The sequence below is a fragment of the Solanum lycopersicum genome, chromosome 1, assembly GCF_036512215.1.
Source record: "Solanum lycopersicum chromosome 1, SLM_r2.1".
NCBI lineage: Eukaryota > Viridiplantae > Streptophyta > Magnoliopsida > Solanales > Solanaceae > Solanum > Solanum lycopersicum.
Genome location: NC_090800.1, coordinates 21,923,865 through 21,946,543, shown reverse-complemented (window position 1 = coordinate 21,946,543; position 22,679 = coordinate 21,923,865). Strand labels below are relative to the sequence as shown.

The following is a 22,679-nucleotide window of genomic DNA, read 5'->3' as shown; positions in this document are numbered from 1 at the left end:
GATTTTATTTGGAAGTGCAACAAAGGAGGAAGGCTAAAGTCCCGAAGTGATTGTTCGATAAATTGAGGCAAGTGGATTTCTAAACTCTTGTTAAGTGTATGAAATGCGTGTATGTCCTTGTGATATATGTTTGGAAGTAACGGGATTGGTGATGGGTTGAAGAATGGGATAACAAAAAGCAATGTGATTAATTGTTTATGTGTGTTGTGTTGAGAAAGGGTTGAAGTCTTGTTGAATCATTATTGATGTAACTTCATGTTTGTATGGTTGTGAACTGTGCAATGTTATGAAAATAATCATCTCCTCATTTTTTTGTGTGAACTTGTCATCTGCATTATTTTGAGACATTGGTTGTGACAAGTGTTATGTGCATTGAGAAAGAATGGGTACTTAAGAGGATGTACCATTTCGAGGGACGTATCGCGCGCCGTGATGGATACTATATTTCAAGGGACGTATCGCGCGCCGCGATGGATACTATATTTCAAGGGACGTATCGCGCGCCGCGATGGTTACTATTATCGAGAGTCGTGTCGTGCGCCGCGACAGATGCATGGACAAATATGTCCCCCATGGGTCCCGGACTGAGAGACAGCGGGTGTGTATCACTAGGTCAGACATGCATCATTATACTTGACATTTCATTCCATTACATTGCACATACTTATCATTAGTGAACTTGATATTGTGTTATGCTGATCTAGTGATTGACTTTTTGCGGAACTTGTGATTGTTGAATACTGAGCTTGTTATTGAGGATATATAATTTGTTGAAGTGTTGTTGTTGAGGATATGTAATTTGTTGAAGTGTGTTATTGAGGATATGTAAATTTTTGGAAGTGTTGCTATTGAGGATATCTAATTTGTTTAAGTTTTGATGTTGAGGATATATAATTTGTTAAAGTGTTGTTGTGGAGGATATGTAATTTGTTAAAGTGTTGTTGTGGAGGATATGTAATTTGTCTAAATGTTTTTGTTGAGTTACGTTCTATGTAAACTGTGAGCTGTTAGGTTGGGCTGATGTTTATGCAGGTTGGAGTTGTGGAGGTTCGGTTAGGGGTGGTAGGAGTACCCGTATTTCATCCCCTTAGCTTGTGTTTAGAGGTTTACTTGCTGAGTACCGTGTGGTTTGGTACTCACCCCTTGCTTCTACAACATTTTGTAGGTTACTAGCCCGGACTTTTATGATATATTCTCTTCTTTTCCGAGGCTTCCTGGAGATTTTGTGAGGTAGTTGTTGGTCATCTCAACATCCCTCCTTACTCTTGTTTATGATTTTGTTCTACTCTAGAAACAAGTTCATTTGAGACTTATATTTTCTTTTGATCCTATTGTAATACTTTAGAGGCTTGTACACGTGACAACCAGGTTTTGGGGTATAATGTAAGTTGATAGTAAATTTTCCGCATTTTTATATTAATAGCTGAGTTTTAGGCTTACTTGTCTTGGTGGGATAAGACGAGTGCCATCACGCCCATTTTTGGATCGTGACAAAATGGTATAAGAGCCCCAGGTTCCTAGGTCTCACGTGAGTACAAGTCGAGTCTAAACAAAGTCTCGATGATCGGTACGGAGACGTCTGTACCTATCTTCGAGAGGCTGTAGTGACTTTTAGGAAATATCTTCATTTCTTGGATCTCTATTGTGCGTACTTGGTCCCATTTTGATTCTTATCACTTCACTCCATTCGCTCTCATTTATGTGATGACTCGTGCACAGTTCTTTTTACGAATCATTGGCATGTCGTGTATTGGTTTGATGTTAGATCTGGTATTAAGGTGAAAATGATATACTTATGAAACAAATGCGTGATCATATTTGAAAGAGTTGAGTAAGGTTAGTTATCATTGTAAAATAATAATAATAAATATATTACTTATCTGGTATAAGCAAAATATGGAGTGGTTCGACAATTAGAAGTTAAATGTTTGAAGAATTGACTAGATAATAAATAGTGTAATACAATTGATATAGTTGTCATACCATTAATGAGTTGCTTAGCAAATGATGTTGCACCAATTCAGGTCAGAATCCCATATGTGGTTTCACAGATTGAGTGCATACAAAAGAAGGTCATGATACGACTATTACAATGGTACTGATGGGTACTTGGTTAGAATTATGAAGTGTGTTACTTTTGATATTGACCTTGCTTACGAAAGGATACATATAGCTTGGGTTAGATACAAAATTAATCTGGTAATATTTTACAGCTATTTGATGGATAAAGTGTGTGACTTATTTGGAAATGATCTTCTTGATAGACATGATATGTTCTAGTGGTGGATGTAACGAATTTTCACGATGTGTTACTAGTGGTACATGAAAACGGACATGTTGATTGTTAAGTGAAAATACTAACTACTTTAGGAGTTATCTATTGTATTACATGCTCATATGATAAGATTTGGTGTTGAATTCACATTCGAGATACCAACTAGCTTGTTAGTACGAGTGGATGTGTTAAGCATTATTTATAAGGAAGCTTTTAGTGGTGGATCCTTGGTATGATATTGATATGTTCAGGTTGTAAAATGTATTTTGTGGATTGTAAATGAGTGTTGATTTCATCTTAAATTTCGTGGAAGTGGAAATATGGATGATAAACTTACAAGTAAAGGAAATCTCAAAAAGTATACTTGTGTGAATGTAATTGAGAATTTTAGTGAGAAAGTGCATATAAATTGAGTAAGTACCTTGGATGGTTGGCATAGCTAGGTTTGTATTGTCATGTTAATGGTGAGGCTAAATTCGTAGTGAGGGAAATGACGAACTAAGCATGATGATTATAAGATTTTATGACGCATTACGATTGAAATGCAACTATATGATACGGGTGTTGGTTAAAACAATTTTTTTATGGTAATGATGAATTTTGATTATCTAAGGTTATGGTTGTTTCTATTTCATAAGTAGTGTGGTTTTATGGTAATTTTTATAAGGAGTTGAGATGTGATCGAATAAAATTGAAAGGAGCTAGAGCCATAATGGAAAGAATTAGTGGTAAATAGTTTAACTTTCAGAGCGAGGATAAAACTAGGCTATTTTACTTTGTTTGCAAGGGTTGATGATGTATCTTCAGAGGAATTTGGAGAATTGGGTTCAGAGACAAGTGATTTTACCTGTTTCTTCCAGATTATGATATAATATAGTGTCACAAGATCAATAGATTGATTAAAAAAATAAACTATTGGATAAAACTTGAGAAAGGAGTGTACAGACGTTCAATTCGAGTATGATGATTATTTCTTTTTTTTGGTTTTGATTTGGTAAGGAGTACGATATGACTTTTTAAAAAAAGATATGGTAGGGTCAATGAAGAGGCGATCAACAATAAGCTAAAATACGTTAAGTAATTTTTTTTTGTATGAGCTAATGTTGTAAGATAATGGGATTGTGTTACATGATTGGGATCAAAACTTCAAGTTTACATGGAGAGTTTAGATTTCTGATAGTGTATCTTGTCAAGGTATGAATTGGTAAGGTAAGAAATGATCGATCACATTGAGTATGAAGCATTTAGAAGGACTTAAAATTTGAGTAGTACATTTGGTTACTTTTGATTGTTATACCTAAGGTTTCCCATATTGTTGGCCAAAAACAAAATATATATATATAAGACTGGTAAGTGAGTTAGCAAAAAGGAGAAAAATTATGGTGTATTGAAGAGTTAAAGTTATTTGAAATTTCCGTCGTGGAAAGTTTTGAAGAAAGGCAAAGGAACAATAAGACCTCTCGTACAAACATTGGATTCGGAGGTGATGGTTGTAGTGATTTCGCCTTTGAGTTTAGATATGACTATGAGATGTGAACTAGTTCGGCACCTACTTACTATGGGTGTATTATTAACTTTTCTAAATATTAAGTTTTGATTGGGTTACAATAAATGATGTATGGAAGATTATATATGGTTATGTCGAGCTAGATTGTTCAGAATGTGATTAAGTAACAAATGGATGTTAAATAGTGTAGACCTACAATTTTACATGATTAATGAGGATTAGAGGGGATTAAAATTATTTTGTTGACGAGACAAAATAGATTGTTATAATGTGTTACATAGACATTTTATGGTGAGTAGAGGTTATGAGATTATAGTATACATTAATATTGGAGTGATCAAGGGTTTCTTTTAGTTATCGCATGAGGTAAATGATAGTACAGATGGTGGTTGAAAATGGTATGTGAAAGTTTAGGTGAAGTTGACATTAAGTGTTTCTTTTTTTATTTTACCCTAAAGGAGAAATATAGATTTGAAATTAGTGTTATCGGTCTTGGGTGTGACTTATATCTATCACGGGGCGCTTAAATGGAAAGATAAGAAACCATAGTTCAAAGTCTTGGAGACTACAATGTACTTGCTAAGGAGAATGTAATACTACTGACGGTGCGAAAGTAAGGTAAATGGTTGGTGTGGTTATGATATTTGTTAATATTAATAGTGTTGGCTTTGATGGAGTACTGTGAGAAGTATACGGGGTTTGGCAAATCCAGCATGTGTAAAATTGTAATAGAGATCAACTGGTTGATTTTGGGTGTAAAAAAAAATTAAATAAAAAAAAAAATAAAATTGAGGGATATAGTCAGATGAATGAAAATATTGATATGGGATTATGGAGAAAGTATCTAGTGTTATTCGACCTTGATTCCGTATAATCTTAAGTTGACCACCTACTTCGTTTCGGACATGATTTGGAGTATGATTCACTGCATATGCCCACATTTTTTTTACATCTATGGGTGAATTCCTAGTGGTGGATCGGATGTGCCGATCCTCTTATATTCTCTTGATAGGGTATGTTCTTTAGGCAGACTAGGTCACTTCAGTTATGACATATTTGATGTTGTTTGAAAAATTAGAAATATATCACTATTTTTATATGCACAACCTTGCTTATGGGAACTTACAAAAGAGCTTTCATGAATAGTTATGGTTATCCGACAGTGTTGTAAAAGGTTCTGCATCCTAGCGTGTACCATTTGTTGGGTGCTTACTTGATCTGTTCTTCATTGGATTAGATCTGTTTGATTATCCCTTGATGAGTATTCGATGTCTAAAGATCAAATTTTCATAGTTTAAGCTCATGAAAAGATTAGGTTATGACAAGGGAATCTTGATAAGGTCTATGATGATTTGTGTAATAGGTGTATGTGATCGTTGATCTAGGTTCACTTCAGATTGTAGTCGGTATGAATTCAGAACGTTATCTTTGTTATGTAAGAAAAGATTTGTTGTGATGATTGTGTTATGTTCCAGTAGGTTTCAGTTGAGATTGGGTTCATTGGTTGGTTTATGGCGTGATATGTAAATCTTCCGAAGTTTCGTTCAAAACTTCAGTTCTTGGTAGTTGATATTTAATGGAATGTGCTAAAGATGAATTGATCACTTGGAGAGATGAACACGACTTTGAAAATCATACCTCAAGTTTTTGGTCGTGTTAGTTATTCTTCCTTCTCCTACTTTATGTTCGAGGACGAACATGATTTTTAGTGGTGGATAATGTAGTGATCCTCTTAGTCGTTTTAGAAATTTCAACCATTATTTTTATATTAACCTTTTTAGTAAATTTTATTATTAATTTATATGACTTATAAGAATGAGTGACATGATTTTTAGATTTAATAAAATATTATTTTGTTGCTAATAATAATGGGAAAAAAAAGAAAAAAAAGAAAAATGAAATTAATTAAATAAATAAATAAAATAAAATAAAAAGAAAAGGGGCAAAGTGCCCTAACCTTTTAAAGCCTCTGACGGCTTATATGAGGATTGGGAAAAGAACGATTGGAAAAAGAAAAAGAAAAAAAACGCAGAGAAGAAAAGAAAAGAAAGGGAGGAAAAGAAAAGGGAAAAGGAGGAAAAAAATCAATATTTTCATCTCACGGCGTCAAGGTAATTATTTTCATCCTTTCTATTAAGTTTTCATGTAATTAGAAGTAGATTTTTTAGATTAAAACGTGTATAATTTTACACTAATATGTAAAACTAATTTTTAATTTTGTGTACATGTATGCATATGTTATTTAGCATAAATTTCACCTTAGTCATTAAGTAATTATGACCAATTGTTGATGATCATGAAACAATTATTGGGAAGGGAGGTAAATAGACATGCAAGAAGCCTTCCGTATAAAAGTATTTCATGAAATATCTTTATTTTGGTGTTCAAATATGGGTGATATAAATTGGAATCAATTTGAGATCTTTTTAATAGTTTTCATACTATCATTTAAGTTTTGATATATTAATATATATAATTAAGTATTAGGTATATGGTATTAAGTGAATGCCTTAAGATTTATGATATTGAAAAGAAATAAAAAAAAATTCAATCCTAATCTTGAAACTTAAGAACTTAATTATAAATTTGCGTGAGTTTTTTTTTGGTTTAGTCTAGACACGTGCAATATGTGTGTTGTTAACTTCGAAACCTTATAGTGTTTAATTATTTGAATAGACTAGATTTTATTTGGAAGTGCAACAAAGGAGGAAGGCTAAAGTCCCGAAGTGATTGTTCGATAAATTGAGGCAAGTGAATTTCTAAACTCTTGTTAAGTGTATGAAATGCGTGTATGTCCTTGTTATATATGTTTGGAAGTAACGGGATTGGTGATGGGTTGAAGAATGGGATAACAAAAAGCAATGTGATTAATTGTTTATGTGTGTTGTGTTGAGAAAGGGTTGAAGTCTTGTTGAATCATTATTGATGTAACTTCATATTTGTGTGGTTGTGAACTGTGCAATGTTATGAAAATAATCATCTCCTCATTTTTTTTGTGTGAACTTGTCATCTGCATTATTCTGAGACATTGGTTGTGACAAGTGTTATGTGCATTGAGAAAGAATGGGTACTTAAGAGGATGTACCATTTCGAGGGACGTATCGCGCGCCGTGATGGATACTATATTTCGAGGGACGTATCGCGCGTCGCGAAGGATACTATATTTCGAGGGACGTATCGCGCGCTGCGATGGTTACTATTATCGAGGGTCGTGTCGTGCGCCGCGACAGATGCAAGGACAAATATTTGAAAGAGTTGAGTAAGGTTAGTTATCATTGTAAAATAATAATAATAAATATATTACTTATCTGGTATAAGCAAAATATGGAGTGGTTCGATAATTAGAAGTTAAATGTTTGAAGAATTGACTAGATAATAAATAGTGTAATACAATTGATATAGTTGTCATACCATTAATGAGTTGCTTAGCAAATGATGTTGCACCAATTCAGGTCAGAATCCCTTATGTGGTTTCACAGATTGAGTGCATACCAAAGAAGGTCATGATACGACTATTACAATGGTACTGATGGGTACTTGGTTAGAATTATGGAGTGTGTTACTTTTGATATTGACCTTGCTTACGAAAGGATACATATAGCTTGGGTTAGATACAAAACTAATCTGGTAATATTTTACAGCTATTTGATGGATAAAGTGTGTGACTTATTTGGAAATGATCTTCTTGATAGATATGATATGTTCTAGTGGTGGATGTAACGAATTTTCATGATGTGTTACTAGTGGTACATGAGAACGGACATGTTGATTGTTAAGTGAAAATACTAACTACTTTAGGAGTTATCTATTGTATTACATGCTCATATGATAAGATTTGGTGTTGAATTCACATTCGAGATACCAACTAGCTTGTTAGTACGATTGGATGTGTTAAGCATTAATTATAAGGAAGCTTTTAGTGGTGGATCCTTGGTATGATATTGATATGTTCAGGTTGAATAGACTAGATTTTATTTGGAAGTGCAACAAAGGAGGAAGGCTAATGTCCCGAAGTGATTGTTCGATAAATTGAGGCAAGTGGATTTCTAAACTCTTGTTAAGTGTATGAAATGCGTGTATGTCCTTGTGATATATGTTTGGAAGTAACGGGATTGGTGATGGGTTGAAGAATGGGATAACAAAAAGCAATGTGATTAATTGTTTATGTGTGTTGTGTTGAGAAAGAATTGAAGTCTTGTTGAATCATTATTGATGTAACTTCATGTTTGTGTGGTTGTGAACTGTGCAATGTTATGAAAATAATCATCTCCTCATTTTTTTGTGTGAACTTGTCATCTGCATTATTCTGAGACATTGGTTGTGACAAGTGTTATGTGCATTGAGAAAGAATGGGTACTTAAGAGGATGTACCATTTCGAGGGACGTATCGCGCGCCGTGATGGATACTCTATTTCTGTAACGACCTGTTTAGTCGTTTTGAGCAGCAGATTTTATTTTTGGAAAAACAGGCTGAGGCGACGGACCAAAGGACGATCCGTCATGGGCACGACGGACCGTCGCAGGGTCTCGTTTCAAAACACTTAGAAAATCTGAAATTGGGTACCGAAAATCGACTCTCTGAACTTCGTAACGGAGTGGCAGGACGGACCGTCAAAGGTGTGACGGACTGTCACAGGCCATTCACCCAAAATCAAGTTTCTGAACTAGCGACGAACAGCAGGACGGACCGTCACAGGCGCGACGGCCCGTCACAGCTTGCGTAATCCCAGTTGGAGTCAGATTTCTGGTTAAGTTTTAAAGGGGCGTTTTGGACTATTCCTGCTATAATTATATATTTCGTGGGTTTATATTAATAACTCAAATTCTTGGGGGTTAAAAGAGGTAACCTTAAGTTAATTAGTGGGGTATTATTGCCATCTTTTATTCTTAATTATACACTAATTAGGGTAAAAGAAAGAGGGTTTGAATAAGAAAACAGAAGGAACAAGAAGGGAGAGAGAGAAACGATCGAGAGAAGAGGAATGCACCAAGCTTTGAGGATTAACTTGCTTGATTTCAATTCTTCGGTGGAGGTAGGTTATGGTTTTCATTCTTTCATAGTAAACTCTTAATAGAGAATGAATATGTATTGGTAGTATTCTAAAACCCTGCTATGTGCTTAATTGTATGCATGCATGAACGTGATTATATAATTGTGATTATATTAAGCATGATGAAGCTATTGAATCCCAAATCTTGATAAAAATCTAATCTCTTGTTAATGATGATGCCTTGATATAAAAGAAGGCTTGATGAACTAAAGTAATGAGATTGATGATGCCTTGGTGAGAAAGAAGGCTTGATGAATTGATAGAAAGAGATTAGGGGATCGGGTGTCACGAACCGACACGTAGATTTAGGGGATCGGGTGTCACGAACCGACACGTAGAATTAGGGGATCGGGTGTCACGAACCGACACGTAGAATTAGGGGATCGGGTGTCACGAACTGATACGTAGATTTAGGGGATCGGGTGTCACGAACCGACACGTAGATTTAGGGGATCGGGTGTCACAAACCGACACGTAGTATTAGGGGATCGGGTGTCACGAACCAACACGTAGATTTAGGGGATCGGAGTGTCACGTACCGACACAAGAGGATTAATGAATATGAGGGAGCGGAGTGTCACGTGCCGACACAAGAGAAATTAAGATAATGAATCTTGAAAGATGTTAATATACTCAATCTAAAGAATATAATTCCCAAATGAGTATGGTATTGAGGCTTGAGTCCTCATGTGTGAACTTGATGGTAATTGTTAATGATATAGTTCTTGTTGTTGCTACATGTTGAGTATCATAGTTTAGTTTATGATATTACTTGGTATATACTATTTTCTATTTTGAGTTGGCCGATGATATCTACTCAGTACCCGTGTTTTTTACTGACCCCTACTTTTATTGTTTTCTTCTTGTTTATTTGTGGAGTGCAGCAAACATGCCGTCATCTTCGACTCAACAGTAACTCAAGTCAGTCTTACTACATCCGAAATTCAGGGTGAGCTAATGCTTCTAGCTTGGACTGGATCTTCTTCTTCAAGTCTTGATGCCTTGAACTTCCGACATGGACTAGCTTCTTATGTATTTTTAGCTTCTTATAATACTCTAAGTTTAGTAATTTGATTATAGATGTTCTTGTGATGATGACTTCCAGATTTTGGGAATAATAATAGATATTGATTTTATTAATGAGTTTAAATCTTCCGCATTACATTATGTTGATGTTACCTTGAAATGTTAAGGTTTAGATTTGTTGGTTCTCTCACATAGGAGGGTAAGTGTGGGTGCCAGTCGCGGCCCGGATTTGGGTCGTGACAAACTTGGTATCAGAGCATTAGGTTCGTTGGTCTCATCACACAAGAACAGGTCTAGTAGAGTCTTAAGGAACGGTAGGGGGACGCCTTTACTTTTCCTTGAGAGGCTATAAAACTTTAGGAAAATTTCACTCTTTCATTCTTTCTTTCGTGCTACTACTTGAGTCCAATTGGTATCTAGGTGATACGAATTGGTATCTGACCATCTTCACTCTCTTTCGCAGATGGTTAGAACTAGAGCAACAACTACGCCAGCACCTACACCGGCCAGACAAGAAACAACTGAGCCAGCCACTGGGGCTGTGGCTCGAGGAAGAATAGCGGCAAGGGGCCTTGGTAGAGTTCGTGGGAGGACGTCCTCTAGGGGAAGAGGATGAGCGCCTAGCCCATCTGATACTAGGGCAGTGACTCCTCCACCGACTGAGGAAGTAATAAGAGAAGGGGAGGATGGGGAAACTGAACAAGTGCAGAATGAGGGATTGCCACCCCAACCTACCCCAGAGATGATCAATCAGGTTCTCGCCTATCTCAGTGGGTTGTCTGATCAAGGTCAGGCACCTCCAGTGTTTTCTGCGCCAACACCTCCGGTTTCAGAAGTACAACATGCAGCCACTATGGCTCCTCGTATGGAGGCCTCATTGGACATAGGCACATTTCCACGTCTGACTACTGGGCCTATAATGACAAATGATCAGCATGAACTTTTCAGTAAGTTCTTGAAATTGAAACCTCCGGTCTTCAAGGGTGCTGAATCGGAGGATGCTTATGATTTTCTGGTTGACTGTCACGAGCTACTACACAAGATGGGTATAGTAGAACGGTTTGGTGTGGAGTTTGTGACTTATCAGTTTCAAGGGAACGCCAAAATGTGGTGGCGGTCACATATTGAGTGTCAACCAACAGAGGCACCACCTATGACTTGGGTCTCATTCTCTAGCTTGTTTATGGAGAAGTATATCCCCCGAACTTTGAGGGATAGGAAAAGGAATGAGTTCTTGAGCCTAGAGCAAGGTAGGATGTCGGTCAATGCATATGAGGCTAAGTTTCGTGCATTATCCCGGTATGCCACCCAACTGTGTTTCAGTCCACAAGAGCGAATTCGCCGGTTTGTGAAGGGGTTGAGGTCAGAATTGCAGATTTCGGCCTTACAGATAGCGGCAACGGCAAAATCCTTCCAAGAGGTGGTAGACTTTGTGATAGAAGTGGAAGGAGTGAAGCCAGGCGACTTCACTATGACATCGACATCAAAAAGGTTTCGAAAGGGAGGTGAGTTTAATGGTGCTTACACTAGAGGACAGGGTTCGGGAAGTTACTCAGTCCGACCAATTCAGTCTTCACTACAGACTGTAGTTGGGGGACCACCTCAGACCGGTCAACACTTCTCCGAGAGACCTATGCTTGACTCCAGAGAGTGTTACGGATGTGGGGAGACTGGACATATTAGGAGAAATTGTCCAAAACAGAGTTACAGACCCCCAATAGCTAGAGGTAGAAGTGGTCATGGTAGAGGCCATTTTTCTGGAGGGTGTGGTAGTCGAGGAAATGGTGGTCACCAAAACGGCCGAGGTGATGGGCAAACTGGAGCCACTACATCACAACATGGTAGGGGCAACGGACAGACGAATGATAGGGCCCATTGTTACGCTTTCCCTGGGCGGTCTCAAGCGGAGGCATCTGATGCTGTCATCACATGTAATCTTTTGGTTTGTGATTGCATGGCTTCTGTATTATTTGATCCCGGATCCACATTCTCTTATGTATCTTCCGCATTTGCTAATGGTCTTAATTTACATTGTGAATTGCTTGACATACCTATTCGTGTTTCTACTCTGGTGGGTGAGTCTGTGATAGTTGAAAAGGTGTATAGGTCTTGTCTTGTAACTTTTGTGGGGAGCAATACTTATGTAGACTTGGTTATCTTAGAAATAGTCGATTTTGATGTAATTCTGGGTATGACTTGGCTTTCTCCGCAATTTGCGATCTTGGATTGTAATGCTAAAACGGTGACGTTAGCCAAGCCTGGGACAGATCCGTTAGTGTGGGAGGGTGACTACACTTCCAATCCGGTGCGTATCATCTCCTTTCTTCGTTCTAAGAAAATGGTTAGTAAAGGGTGTTTATCTTTCTTGGCACATCTCAAGGATGACACTACCCAAGTACCTTCGATTGAGTCGGTTTCGGTAGTCCGCGAGTTTTTGGATGTGTTCCCTACAGATATTCCTGGTATGCCACCAGATAGGGATATTGATTTCTGTATTGACCTTGAACCGGGTACTCGCCCCATTTCGATACCCCCTTATAGAATGGCTCCCACGGATTTAAGAGAGTTAAAAGCCCAACTTCAAGAGTTGTTAAACAAAGGCTTTATTAGACCAAGTGCATCTCCTTGGGGTGCTCCAGTTTTGTTTGTAAAGAAGAAGGATGGGAGTTTTCGAATGTGTATAGACTACAGACAACTAAACAAGGTAACCATAAAGAACAAGTATCCTCTTCCCTGCATTGATGATTTGTTCGATCAGTTACAAGGTGCTTGTGTCTTCTCTAAGATTGACTTGAGATCCGGTTATCATCAATTGAAAATACGGGCAACGGATGTGCCAAAGACTGCTTTTCGAATGAGGTATGGGCATTACGAATTTGTAGTGATGTCTTTTGGTCTTACGAATGCCCTGCTACGTTCATGAGCTTGATGAACAGGATTTTTAAGCCATATTTGGACGTCTTCGTGATCGTATTTATTGATGATATATTGGTATACTCAAAGAGCAAGAAGGAACATGAAGAGCATTTGAGAATGGTATTGGAAATGTTGAGGGAGAAAAAGCTTTATGCCAAGTTCTCTAAGTGTGAGTTTTGGCTAGATGCAGTGTCCTTCTTGGGGCACGTGGTTTCTAAAGAAGGAGTGATGGTGGATCCTTCTAAGATTCAGACAGTGAAGAATTGGGTAAGACCTACTAATGTGTCAGAAATAAGGAGCTTTGTTGGGTTAGCTAGCTACTACCGCCGATTCGTCAAGGGATTCTCTTCTATTGCTTCCCAACTGACGAACTTGACTAAGCAAAATGTTCCATTTGTATGGTCGGATGAGTGTGAGGAAATCTTTCAGAAGCTCAAGACTTTGTTGACTACCGCACCTATCCTTACCTTGCCAGTAGAGGGTAAGAACTTCATTGTTTATTGTGATGCATCCTATTCTGGTTTGGGTGCAGTACTAATGCAAGAGAAGAGTGTGATTTCTTATGCTTCAAGGCAATTAAAGGTGCATGAACATAACTATCCAACTCATGATTTGGAATTGGCTGCGATAGTGTTTGCATTAAAGCAATGGAGACACTATTTATATGGGGTTAAGTGTGAGATCTATACGGATCATCGTAGCCTACAGTATGTCTTTACTCAGAAAGATTTGAACTTGAGACAGAGGAGATGGATGGAGCTACTAAAGGACTACGATATCGCTATCTTGTATCATCCGGGAAAGGCGAATGTTGTAGCGGATGCTTTAAGTAGAAAGGCGGGAAGCATGGGAAGTCTAGCTCACTTGCACGCCTCTAGACGCCCATTAGCTAGAGATGTTCAGACTCTAGCTAACGACTTGATGAGATTAGAAGTAAATGAGAAGGGGGGATTGATGGCTAGTGTGGAGTTAAGATCTTCTTTTCTTGACAAAATTAAGGGAAAACAGTTTGATGATGAGAAACTAAGGCGAATCCAAGATAAAGTATTGCGAGGGGAGGCTAAGAAAGCACAATTCGATAGAGAAAGTGAAGTCTATTCAAGAAAAGCTTCTAGCGGCGCAAAGTAGACAAAAAGAATATGCAGATCGAAAGGTTAGAGACTTAGAGTTCATGGAGGGTGAACAAGTCTTGTTGAAAGTTTCACCAATGAAAGCGGTGATGCGGTTCGGTAAAAGGGGTAAACTAAGTCCAAGGTACATTGGACCATTTGAAGTACTTAAGCGAGTAGGAGAGGTGGCTTATGAGTTAGCCTTGCCTCCAGGGCTGTCCGGAGTACATCCGGTATTCCATGTGTCGATGTTGAAAAGATACCATGGGGATGGAAACTACATTATCCGTTGGGATTCAGTTTTGCTTGATGAGAACTTGTCTTATGAGGAGGAGCCTATTGCTATTTTAGATAGAGAAGTTCGCAAGTTGAGGTCAAGAGGGATTGCATCCATCAAGGTGCGATGGAAGAATAGACCCGTTGAAGAAGCCACTTGGGAGAAGGAGGCGGATATGCAAGAAAGATACCCACATCTGTTTAAAGATTCAGGTACTCCTTCTCGCCCTTGTTTTTCTTCTTGTGATCGTTCGGGGACGAACGATCGGTAAATTGGTATCTATTGTAACGACCTGTTTAGTCGTTTTGAGCAGCAGATTTTATTTCTGGGAAAAACAGGCTGAGGTGACGGACCAAACGACGATCCTTCATGGGCGCGACGGACCGTCGCAGGGTCTCGTTTCAAAACACTTAGAAAATCTGAAATTGGGCACCGAAAATTGACTCTCTGAACTTCGTAACGGAGTGGCAGGACGGACCGTCACAAGCCATTCACCCAAAATCAAGTTTCTAAACTATGCGACGGACAGCAGGACGGACCGTCGCAGGCACGACGGCCCGTCACAGCTTGCGTAATCCCAGTTGGAATCGGATTTCTGGTTAAGTTTTAAAGGGGCGTTTTGGACTATTCCTGCTATAATTATATATTTTGTGGGTTTATATTAATAACTCAAATAAATGGGGGTTAAAAGAGGTAACCTTAAGTTAATTAGTGGGGTATTATTGCCATCTTTTATTCTTAATTATATACTAATTAGGGTAAAAGAAAGAGGGTTTGAATAAGAAAACAGAAGGAACAAGAAGGGAGAGAGAGAGAAACGATCGAGAGAAGAGGAAAGCACCAAGCTTTGAGGATTAACTTGCTTGATTTCAACTCTTCGGTGGAGGTAGGTTATGGTTTTCATGCTTTCATAGTAAACTCTTAATAGAGAATGATATGTATTGGTAGTATTGTACAACCCTGCTATGTGCTTAATTGTATGCATGCATGAACGTGATTATATAATTGTGATTATATTAAGCATGATGAAGCTATTGAATCCCAAATCTTGATAAAAACCTAATCTCTTGTTAATGATGATGCCTTGATATAAAAGAAGGCTTGATGAACTAAAGTAATGAGATTGATGATGCCTTGGTGAGAAAGAAGGCTTGATGAATTGATAGAAAGAGATTAGGGGATCGGGTGTCACGAACCGACACGTAGATTTAGGGGATCGGGTGTCACGAACCGACAAGTAGAATTAGGGGATCGGATGTCACGAACCGACACGTAGAATTAGGGGATCGGGTGTCACGAACCGACACGTAGATTTAGGGGATCGGGTGTCACAAACCGACACGTAGATTTAGGGGATCGGGTGTCACGAACCGACACGTAGATTTAGGGGATCGGGTGTCACGAACCGACACGTAGAATTAGGGGATCGGGTGTCACGAACCGACACGTTGATTTAGGGGATCGGAGTGTCACGTACCGACACAAGAGGATTAATGAATATGAGGGAGCGGAGTGTCACGTGCCAACACAAGAGAAATAAAGATAATGAATCTTGAAAGATGTTAATATACTCAATCTAAAGAACAAAATTTCCAAATGAGTATGGTATTGAGGCTTGAGTCCTCATGTGTGAACTTGATGGTAATTGTTAATGATATAGTACTTGTTGTTGCTACATGTTGAGTATCATAGTTGAGTTTATGATATTACTTGGTATATACTGTTTTCTATTTTGAGTTGGCCGATGATATCTACTCAGTACCTGTGTTTTGTACTGACCCCTACTTTTATTGTTTTCTTCTTGTTTATTTGTGGAGTGCAGCAAACGTGCCGTCATCTTCGACTCAACAGTAACTCAAGCCAGTCTTACTACATCAGAAATTCAGGGTGAGCTAATGCTTCTAGCTTGGACTGGATCTTCTTCTTCAAGTCTTGATGCCTTGAACTTCCGGCATGGACTAGCTTCTTATGTATTTTTAGCTTCTTAGAATACTCTTAGTTTAGTAATTTAATTATAGATGTTCTTGTGATGATGACTTCCAGATTTTGGGAATAATAATAGTTATTGATTTTATTAATGAGTTTAAGTCTTCCGCATTACTTTATGTTGATATTACCTTGAAATGTTAAGGTTTAGATTGGTTGGTTCGCTCACATAGGAGGGTAAGTGTGGGTGACAGTCGCGGCCCGGATTTGGGTCGTGATAATTTCGAGGGACGTATCGCGCGCCGCGATGGATACTATATTTCGAGGGACGTATCGCGTGCCGCGATGGTTACTATTATCGAGGGTCATGTCATGCGCCGCGACAGATGCATGGACAGATATGTCCCCCATGGGTCCCGGACTGAGAGACAGCGAGTGTGTATCACTAGGTCAGACATGCATCATTATACTTGACATTGCATTCCATTACATTGCACATACTTATCATTAGTGAACTTAATATTGTGTTTTGCTGATCTAGTGATTGACTTTTTGTGGAACTTGTGATTGTTGAATACTGAGCTTGTTATTGAGGATATATAATTTGTTGAAGTGTTGTTGTTGAGGATATGTAATTTGTTGAAGTGTGTTATTGAGGATATGTAAATTTTTGGAAGTGTTGCTATTGAGGATATCTAATTTGTTTAAGTGTTGATGTTGAGGATATATAATTTGTTAAAGTGTTGTTGTGGAGGATATGTAATTTGTTAAAGTGTTGTTGTGGGGGATATGTAATTTGTCTAAATGTTTTTGTTGAGTTACGTTCTATGTAAACTGTGAGCTGTTAGGTTGGGCTGATGTTTATGCAGGTTGGAGTTGTGGAGGTTCGGTTAGGGGTGGTAGGAGTACCCGTATTTCATCCCCTTAGCTTGTGTTTAGAGGTTTACTTGCTGAGTACCGTGTGGTTTGGTACTCACCCCTTGCTTCTACAAATTTTTGTAGGTTACTAGCCCGGACTTTTATGATATATTCTCTTCTTTTCCGAGGCTTCCTGGAGATTTTGTGAGGTAATTGTTGGTCATCTCAACATCCCTCCTTACTCTTGTTTATGATTTTGTTCTACTCTAGAAACAAGTTCATTTGAGACTTATATTTTCTTTTGATCCGATTGTAATACTTTAGAGGCTTGTACACGTGACAACCAGGTTTTGGGGTATAATGTAAGTTGATAGTAAATTTTCCGCATTTTTATTATAATAGCTGAGTTTTAGGCTTACTTGTCTTGGTGGGATAAGACGAGTGCCATCACGCCCATTTTTGGGTCATGACAAAAATATTCACCGTGGTGAAGTAAATGGAATAAGGGATAATATGTTGAAATAACAATATATTGGAATTAGGTTGAAAATATTTTAGATGTTTTAATTTTCTCTATCTTTTTTAGGAGTAGTGATGTTCTATCTAAACTCTGATTTCGTCAAATAAAATTATTTTCTTTTATTTTATTATTACATTTGCTTACTATAATTTTTTAAACATTATTTAAATACTTGTAAGATTTTTGAAAAATGAAGCATATAAAGTCATGATTCATATTTAATATTAAACTTTACAAGTAAGATGAAGAGACATGAGTTATAAATAATTCAAATGTATAATTTTATTAGCCACTAAATGTATTACTAATTATGTATTGATTTTATTTGTAAAATAAAAAAATGAAAAAAGGTGTGAAAATACAAAAAATGAACCGAGAAAATATAATAATTGGTGACTACATAAAAATTATAAATACATTTCAAAGCAAATAGAACGACGACAAATTGTTACATACGCAAAAAATGACATCATGAAAATAATAATATATTTTTCAATTACTTTTTATAATTTATAATAAAAGTGAAACTAATCATCATAAATTTTGTTGTTGTTAAAATGAAATAATTATATTTTTTTTCATAACAAAGAGAAAATAGAATACTAAAGGATCAAATGATTAGTATTGACAATATAATACATTTAGCTAAATTATTTATATAAATTAAAATTTTAAAAACTCTAGCAAAAGTAATTAAGTTGCTAATAAATTTTAAAGTGAAAAAATAATCTCTAATTATGCTTAATTTTTTTTCCTTGTACCATCTTCCTTTGCAAAGAGATCCGTCATCATGTTTTGATCCATATGCCAAACTCTTCATATATGCAACCAACTGAATAAAAAAAAAGCATATACGAATTAAAAATAATTATGTCAAAAAAAAGAACGAAATATAAATCATATTTAATATATTTATATATTATCTTTTCAATAGTAATAACAATACTAAATAATAGTTATTTCTTGAAATCTAACAAATATTATAATCAAACTATATTATATATGGAAAACTAACTATAAAAAAAGTAATTGCATACGGACAAAACATTGTTAAGAATTAAAGAGATTTTTTTAATCATACTTAGTTGATAAATTATAATACAAACATAAAAATATATATTAAGAAAGCATGTTTAAGTCCATAAAAATAAAAAGAAAGATTTAAGAATGAAATATATCTTACCTTCATATATTTTTTTTTGTTACATGTTAGCTAATTCACAAACAAGTATTATGGAGAAGAGAAATTATAACTTTGTATGTGAATCTTCATGAAAATAAATATGAATCTATGTAGACAAAATAAAGGAAATGAAAAAAATAAGGACTTGAGAATGATATATTGATTAACTTCATGTACTTTTTTTTTGGTTACATGTTAGTTTCCTTCACAAATCAAATACGAATTTATAGACAAAAATAGATGAAATAAAAAATAAAAAGTTAAATGAAGTATTTCTTACCTTCATGTACTTTTTTTTTGTTACAGATCAAACTTATATGATGAAAAAAGAAAGAATAATTGTGAAAGTGAATCTTCATTAAACTAATATAAATTTATAGGCAAAATAAATTAATTTTATAAGACACATAAACTTATAAATTAAATTGGAGGTTATGAATATAAAAATTATGAGAGTCATGAATATTATTAAAAGTAAAAATTAAAGAAGGGCAAGTCATGGGTAGTAACTCCTAGTGAATAAATTCAAAAATAAAAATAAAAATACTTAAAATGTAAAAAAATAATAATATGATTTCATGATTAGAAGTGAGATAAACAGATAGAAAAAAAATATAGAATTTTTTTATTATTATAAATGTTCATACATTAATAAAGTATTTATTTGTATATTTGTATAAATGAAGTAATATATTTTTACAATAAAATAATTAATTTAAATTAAAAAAAGTCAAAAATAAATAAATTATGTTTCTCTTTTAATTATAAGTGAGATAAATAAATAAAAAATATGAAGAGTTTTTGTTATAAATGACCCACCATTAATATAATAATTATTTATAATAAATTTAAGTAATTTTTTATGATATATAATAATTATTTTTTAAAAAAAAAGATGAAAAAAACTAAATGCAAATGGAGGCCATATAGAGGTGCCACATCACCTCCTCTATGGTCCTCATTTATATATATATATTGATTTTCAAAAGGAATCTATTAAAAAATATGAGTTTTTATGAAATGTGAGCCCTGAATTATGATTTTATAATTTGCAGGAGAAAGTCTTATATGGAGTCTCAACCTAAAAAGGTTGTTAAAAAATTCACACATATCAAAAGAAGTGAGAATATCTATTTTCTTTTCTATATACATTTTTCAAAAGTAATATGTTAAAATGTGAACTATAAACTATAATTTTATATTTTGTTGGAAGAAGTGTTATTTAGAGTCTCAACCTAAGAGACACATTTGAAAATCAATAACAAAACTAGGTTGCTTAAAATTCACACCTACCAAAAGAAGTGAAATTATTTTTTTAATATACATTTTTGTAAAAATTGCATATTAAAAGACATAATCATCTATAAAATGTGAACTGTAAGTATAATATTATATTTTTTGTAGGAACAAATTTAAATTCAAATTCAAGAAATTGTTTTAGAAGCCAATAAACAAAAAAAATGTTGCTCAAAAATTCATACAGCAAAAGAGATTGATCGTTATTTATATTATGAATTGTTAATTCTTTATCCATGTAGTTGCTAGAGAAAAAGAAAGTAAAACGAGATCAAGACACCAAAGAGAGTTTGCTTCACTACATTTTTTTTATATAAATTTCTTAAGACACAATAATTATGACCATAAATCAGAAAACTTTATAGGCAATTGTCCACTTTTATTGTACAATTTTTTTAAAAAAATTGTTATTTTAAAAAATGAAAAATAATTTATGAAAATTGGGGTTGTGTAATGCAAATTACTTTGACTTTTTGCCAATGATTTGGATTGAAAATCTTTTTTATTATTTCTCAAAATTTTAAAAATTATGAGTTAAATTTTAAACTTTCATAGTCAAATTGAGTTTTCCATAGTTGAAATTCAAAATAAATAAATAAATATAATGATTAAATACATCCTTTTAGTTACTTGTGATTGGATGGACATGACATATATAAATTTGTAGAGGAATGAAAAAATATAGATTGTTTAGTTTTTTAAATTATTTTTACCATACGATATATATTGATTATTTTTTAATAAAAGTTATTATTCATTGTTTTTCTATTTTTTTAAATTTTAAGTCGTGAAAATTTAAAATAGTAGAATCATAAAAATGAAGGTCAAATGATCAATTGGGTTTTCACAATTCAAAACTATTTCTTTCTTATGTTTCTACGTTTTTTTAATTTTTTTATTTTCAAGTTTAAATAACTAATTCAAATAGGTTGTTGCATTTATATTGAAATGTTTTTCATCAATGCTTCCATATAAATGAAAGGAAAACTTGTGTATATATAAACATGTATATAACTTCTTGAATCAAATTTTCTTTTACTTACAAAAATAAGGAGCATAAGTTTAGCGATATAAAAAAATATTATTAGAAGATAAAGACTCTTACTTAAGATTATAAAAGATATAAAACTTAAATACTAATAATATATTTCATTAAAACATGAAATCTGATTTAATTGTTAGGATTTCACTATAGAAAATATATAAAATATTTTAAATATTCAACTATTCTAAAAAGTTAGTTAGTGAATTTAACGAGTTATTATGACCGTGCGAAGCGCGGCTGAATTCACTAGTTACTATAAGAATTTGCAATAGCTTATGACTTTATATGATTTTCTATAACACTAGTATTGTAAGGTTAAATTACGTTAAAAGAGATAAAAATGATTTCTGAAAGAGTTTTTTTTTTATCATCACATTAACTACACATACATACAATGTATGTTATTTATCTATGTCATTAATTAAATTAATAAATTTTTATTATGTTGACCTCGTAGTTTAAAATTTTTCCAGAAACTGAAGAGTTATTTTTTTCATTTTTAATACAAATTATTATATTTGTTAATTTCCTCCATATATTAGCTCACACTTTTGCATTTAGAGTTTGAAAATTCAAAACATGTAAAAGTTAAATTTTTTTTTGTAAAAAAATAATTCAAAATAACCCTTGATTATAATACGTACATTCGACCTTTCAATTTATTTGTCCAAACATTATTACAATTTAATTTATTGGAAGTGCTAATCAAAGGAAATGAGAAACTATTGCATATGAGATTTCAAAATGTAACAACCCATTTAGTCGTTTTGAGCAACACACTTCAATTCTGGAAAAAACTGGCAGAAGCGACGGACCCCACGACGGACCCCACGACGGACCCCACGACGGAACGTCATGGGCACGACGGACCGTCGAGGGTGTCTCGTCCCAAAACACTTAGAAAATCTGAAATTTAGGTGCTGAAATCAACCCTCTGAACTCTGTGACGGACACGCAGGATGGACCGTCATAGGCACGACGGACCGTCGTGATCCACCGTTTCAAAACACTTCAACTCTTGAGAATTTGGTACAGGGAACGACTCTCTGAACTTTGTGACGGAATGGCAGGACGGACCGTCACAGACCCTTGGTGGAAAAAATTGGGTCTCTGACTCTTGTGACGACCTGCAGGACGGACCGTCGCAGGCACGACGGCCCGTCACAGGTTGCGCAAATCCCAGGCAGAGTCGGATTTCTGGTGAAGTTTTAAGGGACGTTTTGGACTATTCTTTCCTTAATTATAGATTTCGTGGGTTTATATTAATAACTCAAATTCTTGGGGGTTAAAAGAGGTAACCCTAAGTTAATTAGTGGGGTATTATTGCCATCTTTTATTCTTAATTACATATTAATTAGGGTAAAAGAAAGAGGGTTGAATAAAGAAAACTTGAAAGAACAAAGAGGAGGAAAGAGAAACGAATTGAGAGAGAAACGATCGAGAAGAAGAGGAAAACACCAAGCTTTGAGGATTAACTTGCTTGATTTCAGTTCTTCGGTGGAGGTAGGTTATGGTTTTCATGCTTTCATAGTAAACTCTTAATAGAGAATGATATGTATTGGTAGTATTGTAAACCCTACTATATGCTTAATTGTATGTTTGCATGAATATGATTATGTGATTGTGATAAGATAAGCATGATGAAAATATTGAATCCCAAATCTTGAAAAGAAACTTTAATATACATTAT

At 35.0% G+C, this 22,679-nt stretch overlaps 1 long non-coding RNA gene across 1 annotated transcript; it reads left to right on the top strand.

The window, feature by feature from the left end:
- On the top strand, positions 1–17,334 carry LOC138340814 (uncharacterized). Its single transcript, XR_011213664.1, has 2 exons — positions 1–1,230; positions 17,090–17,334. It is a non-coding gene; the product is annotated as an uncharacterized lncRNA (long non-coding RNA).
- The last annotated feature ends 5,345 nt before the right edge of the window (positions 17,335–22,679 follow it).